This window comes from Capra hircus, chromosome 29, assembly GCF_001704415.2.
Source record: "Capra hircus breed San Clemente chromosome 29, ASM170441v1, whole genome shotgun sequence".
In the NCBI taxonomy this organism is placed as follows: domain Eukaryota; kingdom Metazoa; phylum Chordata; class Mammalia; order Artiodactyla; family Bovidae; genus Capra; species Capra hircus.
This window is the reverse complement of record NC_030836.1, coordinates 24,823,805-24,836,038: the sequence shown is the minus strand read 5'-3', so window position 1 is coordinate 24,836,038 and position 12,234 is coordinate 24,823,805.

Below are 12,234 nucleotides of genomic sequence, written 5' to 3'. Positions count from 1 at the left end.
CTGACTGAAAGGACCCTGATCAGCTCACATGTCTCCATATATGGTCCATCTATGGGCCTCCCCTAGCAGTCCTGTGGTGAACACTCCATGCTTCCAGCACAAGGGACTCAGGTTCAATCCTTGGTTGGGAGCTAAGATCCCGTATGCCACCTGACATGGCCAAAAGATAAATTTAAAATGGCTTTCTATAAGAATAAAACTGTTTAGGTTAGAGATTAGATGTAACATGGTTACATGATAGAACAGTGGTTAAGAGCTCAGGATGTGGAGTCTGGAGTTAGAGAGATGGATTTAAGCCTCACCTTGGCCCCTTACTGACCCTGGAACTGGAACCACTTTTCCTTTATCCCCCTGAACTGTAGTTTCATCATCTATAAAAGTAGGCTGTTAATAATAGCACAGGTCTCAAAAAGAAGAAAAAAAATTAAAGAAGAACATAGTAACACAGGTCTGTGATGTTGTCATCAGGATAGAATGAAACAAGGTATGTAAAGCCCTTGGTGCAGTGCCCAGCTCAGGGTAAGCCCTGGGTGAGACCTGGCAATACTCCTCTTCTCCTCCCCCACCCCCTCTCCTCCTGAGTCTCCTCTCCCCATTCCCCTTCTCCTCCAATGGGACACTGTCCTGGAATGAATAGTATCTGTGCCATCATCACTAGTACCGCCATGACAGAGATAATCGAAAGACATTTCTGTGGAAATTAGGAAGCACGCGGCACACGTGTTTGTACAGCGTGGTCTGTGTGCGTGTGTGTATCTGTAGAGAAGTCAGGAGGAAAACGCATTGGCAGTGCTTCTCTCTAAGATGTGGGTTTTAATGATTTTATTTTCTTCTTTTAAGCCTCTCTGTAATGTCTGCATGAATGCCATGGTCATGAAATACTGTCCTTATTTAGAATTAAACCTGACTTGCTATTTACCTATTAGAAGAAAGCTAAGTTTGTCTGAATGATCCCAAGTCTTGAAGGGGCTGGCTCTATAGGGAGCTTGTGAACAGGAATCCCCCAGCTGGCTGACTCAGCCCTCTCTGGCAAGATGGAGCCTTCAGGGTGGGGCAGGTGGCAGGAGGGGTTGAAGTGACAAGTCTGCTTTTAAATCTGTCTGAGAGAATGGCTTTATTCACCACCATTCTTCCTGAGCATTCCCTTCCAGCATCTTCTCTGACCAGAGTAAAGGTCCTGGGATTGAAAAAATGCCAGCCAGAGAGTAGAGTTAAATTCTCTGTCCTCTGGAGGAAGAGAAATTATTTTGCTTCAAAAAAAAAAAAAAAAGAAAGAAAAAAGAAAAGGAAAAGAAGAAGGCAGAAAAGAAAGCAAGACATCAGCCCAGTAGCTGCATATGCTTAGTTAATGCGCTATTTCACAAATCCTCTTAGCAAGAGATTGGTTTATCTCTCTTCTGGCAGGGCCCGCAGCTGTGGTGCAGACAGAAGCTGGCCTGGCCCCTGCAGACCAGGCTGAGCTCCACAGAGCGGTGGCCTTGGGGACACGGGCCCCTGACAGATGAGCAGCTGGCCCAGGGGCCGTGGTGTGGAAGCCCTGGCTTTGAGTCTCCTGGAGAAGGGGCCGTCCTCCTTGGAAGAGCTGACAAGGCAGGTGGGAGAGGTGGGATGAGGATGGCAGAGGAGCCCAGTCAGGTTACTGTGGGCAGGAGCAGCCCCCTGCTTGGGACTTCCTGTTACTAATAGTTACAACTGTTCTAACTTCCTGTTACAGCTCATTTAGTTGTCCTGGGACTCAGATCAGGTTCTCTTGGATTCTTGCTTCATAGGTGACAACAGTTTGGCCCATAGGTTCTTTTTTTCTGGCTGTTCCATGTGGCTTACAGAATCTTAGTTCCTTGACCAGGAATTGAACTGGGCCATGGCAGTGAAAACCTTGAGTCCATCCTAACCACTGGAGAGTCAGGGAATACCCAAGGCCCATAGATTCTTATTCTTCCTAGGCCCCAAACTTTTCTTCTTTGAGCCACCATTTACTAGTGCTTACTACACATTTATTAAATACACAACTCATTGCTAAGCGATGTCAATATGTCACTTAATCCTCAAACCTCCCTGTAAAGTTATCCCCATTTTACAGATGATGAGAGTAAGGCTCAGAGAGTTATTGTCACACAGATCATTAGTTGCTGAGTTAGGGCTTGAACCTGGATGTGTCTGTTGCAAAGCTTGTGCTCCAAAGTTCTCGACCGATGTCATACGTCAGACTTACCTGTGGGGCTTAATCACACAGGTACCAGAACCCCACCTCAAGATTCCTGAATCCCTGCAAGATGCTTTGCAGGTAATTCTGACGTATACCACCTGATTGAAAACCACTGGATGCCCCAGAATCCTGAGCACTTGCCCAGCACAACTTGCCCACTCCATCCTGTAGAAGCAGGGTTGGCAGGCAGAGCAGGAGAGCGCATACCACTGTCTTTGGAGGATAAATTCAGCTGGTCTTTGGGTCCCCACTACCCTCTTTCCAGCCCTCCTCTCCTGACTCCTGGTGAGCCTCCTGCAGACCCCAGCTGACCTCTGAGCTTTAATGATGTTGGGGCTCCTAACCAAGACTATCATACCTATTTCTCCCTCTGCCCCTGCTGGACTTCATCTCTGACCCTCAAGGGAGAGTCCTGGGAACAGATAAGGGGCCACCTGATAGGCAGGCCTGCTAGGGCCGGTCTCCAGGAGACTGAGGGGTAACTCTGTGGCTGGACAGTTGGGAAGTATGTCAGCCCCTCCGGTCACAGCATGAACTCAACTCTCTGATCCACCTGTGCCAGTTAAGTGCCCTTGGGAAAACTGTTTTCTATGCATTTGTTCTTTCCTTGTCTCACCTTGGCTGTTTCTTTCATTTAATTGAGCACCAGGATCTTGGTTAGAGCAACCAGAAGTGAGGCAGGGCCCAGATGCACAGACTCGAATGGGAATAACAGGCTTTCAGCAGACCACCACAGGGTGCTATGTTTCTAGCTGTGGCAAACGAAGGCAAACCAGCTGTGAGAGCCCAGAAGGAATCAGGGTTAAGACTGGGAAGAGGAAAACTGCCTAGAGGAGGCCACACTGACTGGTAACATACAGCCTGTGAAATATACTGAGTAGCATTTCTAGACTGCAGAGCATACAGGAGCACTCGAACATGAGAAGCTCTCACTTATTCATTCAGCAAACATCCACCGAGGGGCGAGTCATGTTCCAGGAACTGTTCTAGGCACTAAATGCATGGATGGGAGGGAAGACAATAAACAGCCATATATATGTATTTCGTTGTTATTGTTCAGTCAGTAAGTTGTGTCCAACTCTCCTGAGCTTCCATGGGCTATAGCTTGCCAGGCTCTTCTGTTCATGGGATTTCCCAGGCAAGAATACTGGAGTGGGTTGCCATTTCCTTCTCCAGGGGATCTTTCTGATCCAGAGATCAAATCTACATCTCCTACACTGGCAGGCAGATTCCTTACCACTGAGCCACCAGGGTGTGTGTGTGTGTGTGTGTGTGTGTGTGTGTGTGTGATGCAAAAGACTTATAGAGAAACAAATTAACCTGGGAAGGAGGATGGCAGCGCCGGAGTCGGGGGGAGTGACAGATGTTGCTACCAGGGCTTCTCTGATTAAGTGATATTTTAGCATAGGTAAGGGAGGGCCACTGAGGGCAGGAGAGAGGAGAGAGGACACCGAGGATGCAGGTATATTGTTGGATTTAGAGATCACATTGTCCCAAACTGGCCATCTAACACAGTGAATACAGCTGAGACCCCAAAATAAAAGGTTTCTAAGAATAGAATGTCTGAAGAGAAGGAAATTCTACACAAACTAGGGCTATAGAGAGCCTGGGGGCTGTGGAATTAGGTGAGAATCAGAGTCATAGTATGATTGTTATTTTCCAAACAGACTTTTGAGACACATTCTCAGGATTTTCCTGATTAAAAAAAAATTACCTTCCAAGGGTTAAAAAAAGTTCATGTTTAGATACGTAATTTGTTTTCTCTTGTGTAATAAACTACCCCCAGATTTAGTGGATTAAAACAATAAACATTTATCATCTCAGAGTTTCTGGGAGTCAGGCATCTGGAAGCAGCTTGGCTGGGTGGGTCTGGCTCTGGGTCTCAGGAGGTTGTGGTGCAGATGTCAGGCAGGACTGTGTTCATCTGGAAGACCCACTTCTAAGACATCCACTCAGATGCCTGACAAGTTAGTGCTCATGGCGGGAGAGGCTTCAGTTTCTCATTGGGTGCACCTCTCCAAAGGATTGCTTGAGTATCCTTACAACATAGCAGATACTTCCTCTAAAGCAAGTAACTCGAGTAAGAGCAAGGCAGAAGCCCCAGTGTGTTTTGTCGTCTAGCCTCAGAAGCCACACATCATAGTTCTGCAGCATCCAATCTGTCACACAGGTCAGTGTGGTGCAGGGTAGGAGAGGGCTCTGCAAGGGCACAGTTATTAGGCAAGGATCACCTGGGACATCTTCAGTTCAGTTCAGTTCAGTCTCTCAGTCCTGTCTAACTCTTTGTGACCCCATGGACTGCAGGATGCCAGGCCTCCTTTCCCATCACCAACTCCCGGAGTTTACACAAACTCATGTCCATCGAGTCAGTGATGCCATCCAACCATCTCATCCTCTGTCATCCCCTTCTCCTCCCACCTTCAATCTTTCCCAGCATCAGGGTCTTTTCCAATGAGTAAGCTCTTCGCATCAGGTGGCCAAGTACTGGAGTTTCAGCTTCAACATCAGTCCTTCCAATGAATATTCAGGACTGACTTCCCTTAGGATGGACTGGTTGGATCTCCCTGCACTCCAAGGGACTCTCAAGAGTCTTCTCCAACACCGCAGTTCAAAAGCATCAATTCTTCGGTGCACAGCTTTCTTAATAGTCTAACTCTCACATCCATACAGGACTACTGGGAAAACTATAGCTTTGACTAGATGGCAAAGTAATGTCACTGCTTTTTAATATTCTGTCTAGGTTGGTCATAACTTTTCTTCCAAGGAGCAAGTGTCGTTTAATTTCATGGCTGCAGTCACCATCTGCAGTGATTTTGGAGCCCCAAAAAATAAAGTCAGCCACTGTTTCCACTGTTTCCCCATCTATCTGCCATGAAGTGATGGGACCGGATGCCATGATCTTCGTTTTCTGAATGTTGAGTTTTAAGCCAACTTTTTCACTCTCCTCTTTCACTTTCATCAAGAGGCTCTTTAGTTCTTCTTCACTTTCTTCCATAAGGGTAGGTGTCATCTGCATATCTGAGGTTATTGATATTTCTCCCGGCAACCTTGATTCCAGCTTGTGCTTCATCCAGCCCAGCATTTCTCATGATGTACTCTGCATATGAGTTAAATAAGCGCAGTGACAATATACAGCCCTGATGTACTCCTTTCCCTGTTTGGAACCAGTCTGTTGTTCCATGTCCAGTTCTAACTGTTGCTTCCTGACCTGCATACAGATTTCTCAAGAAGCAGGTCAGGTGGTCTGGTATTCCCATCTCTTGAAGAATTTTCCACAGTTTGTTGTGATCCACACAGTCAAAGGCTTTGGCATAGTCAAAAAGCGGAAATAGATGTGTTTCTGGAACTCTCTTGCTTTTTCGATGATTCAACGGATGTTGGCAATTTGATCTCTGGTTCCTCTGCCTTTTTTAAATCCAGCTTGAACATCTGAAAGTTCATGGTTCATGTACTGTTGAAGCCTGGCTTAGAGAATTTTGAGCATTACTTTGCTAGTGTGTGAGATGAGCGAAATTTTGCAGTACTTTGAACATTATTTGGCATAGACTTTCTTTGGGATTTCCAGTCCTGTGGCCACTGCTGAGTTTTCCAAATTTGCTGGCATATTGAGTGTAGCACTTTCACAGCATCATCTTTTAGGATTTGAAATAGCTCAACTGGAATTCCATCACCTCTACTAGCTTTGTTCGTAGTGATGCTTCCTAAGGCCCACTTGACTTCACATCCCAGGATGTCTGGCTCTAGGCGAGTGATCACAGCATCGTGATTATCTGTGTCATGAAGATCTTTTTTTGTACAGTTCTTCTGTGTATTCTTGTCACCGCTCCTTAATATCTTCTGCTTCTGTTAGGTCCATACGGTTTCTGTCCTTTATTGAGCCCATCTTTGCATGAAATGTTTCCTTGGTATTTCTTATTTTCTTGAAGAGATCCCTAGTCTTTCCCATTCTATTGTTTTCCTCTGTTTCTTTGCATTGATCACTGAGGGAAGGCTTTCTTTTCTCTGCTTGCAATGGGTATATCTTTCCTTTTCTCCTTTGCCTTTCACTTGTCTTCTTTTCACAGCTATTTGTAAGGCCTTCTCAGACAACCACTTTGCCTTTTTGCATTTCTTTTTCTTGGGGATGGTCTTGCTCCCTGTCTCCTGTACAATGTCACGAACCTCCGTCCATAGTTCTTCAGGCACTCTGACTATCAGATCTAATCCCTTGAATCTATTTCTCACTTCCACTGTATAATTGTAAGGGATTTGGTTTAGGTCATACCTGAATGGTCTAGTGGTTTTCCCTACTTTCTTCAACTTAAGTCTGAATTTGGCAATAAGGAGTTCATGATCTGAGCCACAGTCAGCTCCCAGTCTTGTTTTTGCTACTGTGTAGAGCTTCTCCATCTTTGGCTGCAAAGACTATAATCAATCTGATTTCAGTGTTGACCATCTGGTGATGTCCACGTGTAGAGTCATCTCTTGTGTCTTGGGCCATCTTGGAGACAGGCTACCGTAACAGGCCACTAATGAGAATGTTTTTAAAATGACATGAAATTAGCATTATTTCAGAAAATTTGTGATGCGATCAGTTAAAAAAAACCAGAAACAGTCTGCTGAACTATTTTTAAGATCAGGTCAGCTCCTCAAAGGAACGGGTCCCAGGTTTTGCATTCATTCCAAACCTGGGGTTAATTAACTCAGAATTTCACTGGCTGTGCTTTGACACATTACTTAATCTTCCTGTGCCTCTGATTCCTCACTGCAACATGTAAAGTAATAATAGCCACCTTCCTGGGTGCTCTTAGGGGTAAAGATGGACACCGTCCATCCCAGCTGGTACCCATGCCAAAGTGTAGCAGTGAAGGTGTTGAGTCCTAGTTTTACCAAATGTTGGCTCTTGAGTTTGAGCAAGTTTCTTCACCTTTCTGTGCCTCTCTGCTTCTGTAAAATGGCAATAGTAATAGTCTCTGCCTTGTAGGATGGTGATGATGATTGAATGAATGAATTTTTATTTAGTGCTTAGCACTGTGTCTGGCGTATCCTAAGTGCTATGTAGGTATTTGCGAAATAAAACATAGTCGACGTATATAGTAGATGTTTAATAATGGAGAGTTGTTTACACACTGTTCAGGCTTGCACCCCATGACAAAGATTGAAGGTATCAGAACATACTGGAAAAAATACCCTTTAGAATGTGGGAGTCTTCCTGGATAGTCTGTTTGCTATTCCTTGGCCTTTCACAGCCTCAGGTTCACCCAGGCTCCCTTCCTAATTTTAAATTTTGTCCTTCCTTTTCCATGGTTAGATGACTAGCTGCAGCTCCTTGGCCCCAAGTCCCTGAGGCTCTGAGTGTTTATGTCATTCATCATTGGGTGGGAATGAGTGAATTTTGCTAACCAAAAGGTGAGCCCGCCACCTGAACTTGTGACCTGAAAACCACCAAGAAAATGCAGTTCCCTTTCAGAATGTCTCGTTAGCCCAGCTCCTGCTGCCAGACATCAGCTGGCAAAAAGGCCTCCAGGAGGCCCTTTCTGCTCAAGCACCATGCTGAGTTGAGGGTTGCCAGATTTGGAGCAGCAAGCGAAAAAAGGATCTTAGAGCTGCTGATTCTGGGAACGGTCACTAACCTCCACGGCTGGCTTATTCTGAGCCAGATCCCGTCAGAGAGCTCATTTAGTGCTCATGGTCATCCTGAAGTTATTTTGTCATTGACTTAATTTTACAGATAAGGAATTGGAGGTACCAAGAAGTTAACTGACTTGCCCAAAAACATGTGCTTGGGGAGTGATGGAGCCAGGATTCAAAACGGGCAGCCTGGCTCCAGAGCACAGCCCCCAGCTCTGTGTATGCCACCCTGGTGACTTCCGTGTCTCCAGGCTGCCCCCATTCTCCATGTGGCCCACAGTGTCTCCAGGCTGTCCCCATTCCCCAGGTGGCCCACAGTGTCTCCAGGCTGTCCCCATTCCCCAGGTGGCCCACAGTGTCTCCAGGCTGTCCCCATTCCCCATGTGGCCCACAGTGTCTCCAGGCTGTCCCCATTCTCCATGTGGCCCACAGTGTCTCCCAGGCTGTCCCCATTCCCCAGGTGGCCCCTGTAGAGGCAAGGACAACAGATCTTAGTAGCTCCCCAGTTCTTTCTAACACATAACCTGCTGTTGGCCGTGGTCGTATCACATGCTTCTCCCTGCCTCAGTTTCCCTGGCTATTAAGCCAGGTCCCTGAAAGTTCTCCTGACTTCTGGTGGGGAGGCCACAGGCTTTAGGAAGTAGGCAGACTCAGATGGAACCCTGCTGTCTTTGGCCAGTTCCCTTAGGTAACCTCTCTGAGCTTCAGCATCCCTTTCTACAAACAGGGGATGATTAAAGCAACTCCAGAGAGGTACAATTAGAAGAAGTGAGAAAAGGGAAAATTAGGAATTTGGGGTTACATATACACACTTTGTTGTTATGTAGTCACAAAGTCGTGTCTGATTCCTTGTGACCCTATGGACTGTAGCCTGCCAGGTTTCTCTGTCTATGGGATTTCCCAGGCAAGAATACTGGAGTGAGTTGCCATTCCCTTCTCCAGGGGGATCTTCCTGACCCAGCAATCAAACCTGTGTCTCCGGCATTGGCAGGCGGATTCTTTATCACTGAGCCACCTGGAGAGCCCCATAGACACATTGTGCTAGGTCATTTCAGTCGTGTCTGACTCTGTGCGACCCCATAGACGGCAGCCCACCAGGCTCCCCCATCCTTGGGATTCTCCAGGCAAGAACACTGGAGTGAGTTGCCATTTCCTTCTCCAATGTATGAACGTGAAAACTGAAAGTGACGTCACTCAGTTGTGTCCGACTCTTAGCGACCCCATGGACTACAGCCCACCAGGCTCCTCCATCCATGGGATTTTCCAGGCAAGAGTACTGGAGTGGGGTGCCATTAAGTAAAATAGATAAACAATAAGGACCTACTGTATATCACAGGGAACTATATTTAATATTTTGTATAGCCTATAAGGGAAAAGGATCTGAAAAAGAATATATATATATATACACATATATGTATGTATGTGTAACGGAATCACTTTGCTGTATACCTGAAGCTGACATAACATGTGAATCAACTACAGTTCGGTAATAAAAAAATTTTAATGATAATTCTGAAAACAGGCATGTTAAATCCAGATTCATTGTTTTAAAAAAAAGGAAAGAAGAAAATATATGTATCATGTTAACATATAGGAAGTACTCAATAAATGTTTTCTCCGTGTTCCTACCCACTTTTATAAATAGTGTGAAACTTTAATCAAGAAAATCACAAATCCATTTATTTGTTCCATAGACATTTACTCTTCCCTGTTCATCCTCATTTGGTCCAGTTTCATTCATTCATGCATCCTTCTGTCCATCTGCTCACTCATCGACACATTCATTCACCCAGATATTGATTGAGCTACTGCTGTCTGCCATATTCTGAAGATGGAAAGCTAGGGTCCTTGCTCTCAAGTAGCTCATAATCCAGGTTTGGCATATGCTCTTGAGTGTCACGTCACATTCACATATACAAAGCTTTGCTCATCCAGATTTAATACATTAGGTTGACAGCTCTGTCATTAAAGAAGCTTTTCCCCAAGGTTTTTCTTGACTTAATAGCAAGGTACTGTGATTAAACCATTAGTTTAACCTCTCGTCGTGTTCAAATCTGTTTTGTTGAAATAAATCCACAGTTAACATCTGTCTACAGTCCATCCGTTTTACGTGAGCCATACAGCCCAGCCAACCTGCTCAGACCACCTCTGGGTTGTTATATTTCTCAGAGGGCAGAGCCAGCTCCCTAGGCAGACAAAGCTGCACTTACCAACTGGGCAGGGTGATTTCTCCAGGAGTGCTACCCTCATCTAATTGGCCTCAACAGTGAGCAATTAATGACGTGGAACCACTTTGAAAGCACCATAAATAAAAGGCCAGGAACCTGAGATTGAAGCGAACCAGAGGTTACAGTAATGATGATGAATTGTTTTTCCTGGAGGGTTTTTGTTGTTGCTGTTTGTTTTTTTTTTTTAAAGGAGCTAGTTAGCATCTCTCAACCATGATGACCCCACACTGGGGTGAAGGTGGGAGAGGGTAGGGATTCTGTTTGCAGTTGGTGAGGTCTGATAGATGCTGCGCAGGAGAAGTGTCATGAGTCATTTCTAAGGAGCTGTGCTGAGCACTGAAATAGCTGTTGAGTCAACGAAGGAATTCTTTCCAGAGTGGAGCAGAATGAATCTGGGCTTTGGGATGAGCTGTAGCTTAGTATCTTGAACTTGGGCATGTGCACGGCTTTACCTTCTCAGCCTTGATGTCTCCATCTATTGAATAGGGATGAGCACAGCGCCTACCTTTCAGGGCTATTGGGTGGAGTAAATGAGACAACATACTGTTTACATTTCATCCCCAGTTATTGGCCTGGGCCTGGGCCTAAAACATTGTGGAAGCATATCATACACTGTTCCTTTGCCTCCTAAACAGTCATCTTAGACATTCTGTTACAATGAAACCTCACTGCATAAGATAGGTTGTGTTTATTTCCATGTCCCCTAGATGAGTTACTGGCTTGCAGTAGGTACTCATCACCTGGGAAGCCCCATATACACACTACTTTATGTAAAATAGATAACCAACATAGGCCTACTGTATATCCCAGAGCACTATACTTAATATTTTGAATAACCTATAAGGGAAAAGAATCTAAAAAAGAATGTGCGTATACACATATATATATGTATGTATGTATAGCTGAATTTGGCTTCCCTGACAGCTTGGCTGATAGAGAATCTGCCTGCAATGCAGGAGAAACCAGCTTGATCCTTGGGTTGGGAAGATCCCCCTGGAGAAGGCATAGGCTACCCTCTCCAGCATTCCTGGGCTTCCTTGGTGGCTCAGATGGTAAAGAATCCACCTGCAGAGCAGGACACCTGGGTTCAATCCCTGGGTTGGGAAGATCCTCTGGAGGAGGGCATGGCAACCTGCTTCAGTATTCTGGCCTGGAGAATCCCTATGGACAGAAGAGCCTGGTGGGCTACGTTCCATGGGGTCACAAAGAATTGGACTTGACTGGGCGACTGAGCACAGCACAGCATAACTGAATCACTTTGCTGTATATCTGAAACTAACACAACATTGTAAATCAGCTACACTTCAATAATAACAAAAAATTTAAATTATAATTCTGAAAAAAGCATGTTAAATCCAGATCCATTGTTTAAAAAAATAATTAAATGAGAAAATAACTGTATCATGTTGACATAAATCTCAAACAAAAATAACACCATTTTCTCTGCTTTTCTTCTCTGTGGTAGATTAACTGTATTGATGACCTCGATTCTTCACACACACCCACACAGACACATACACACACCCACACAGACACATACACACACTGTATCCGTGTCCTTTGCCACATGTCTTTGTATTTTCTTTTACTAAAGAACCGCTCAGGGGCTTCCCAGGTGGCTCAGTGGTAATCCGCCTGTCGATGCAGGAGACACAAGAGATGAGGCTTCTGACCTGACCCAAGGATCAGGAAGATCCCTCGGAGTAGGAAATGGCAACCCGCTCCAGTATAAGAATACTGGAAAATTCCATGAACAGAGGAGGCTCATGGGCTGCAGTCCATCAGGTCACAAAGGGTCAGACACAACTGAGCAACACCCAAAAAACTACTTACTTACTTCTAAGGCTGGACCTGTGCCATGTTTTGGACGTTAGATGTGATGCACGCAGAGACTTGAAAAGATAACCCCACTCTTGCTCTTGCTTCTATTCCATTGCCATGAGAAGATGCTCAGGCTAGCCTGGTGGAGGGTGAGAGAGATGTAGGGAAGAGTTTGGGTCACCCAATCATCATCTACCCATCATGAGAGTGAGCTGGGCTGCTGCCAGCACTGCCCAGCCAAGCCCAGCCTAAATCATAGATCCACAGACACCTGAGCGAAATGAATGCTTATTGTTTTCAGCAATGGACAGTTAAGGTATGTTATTACATAGCATCATTGTGGCTATAATGGCTATAAATAGCGATACA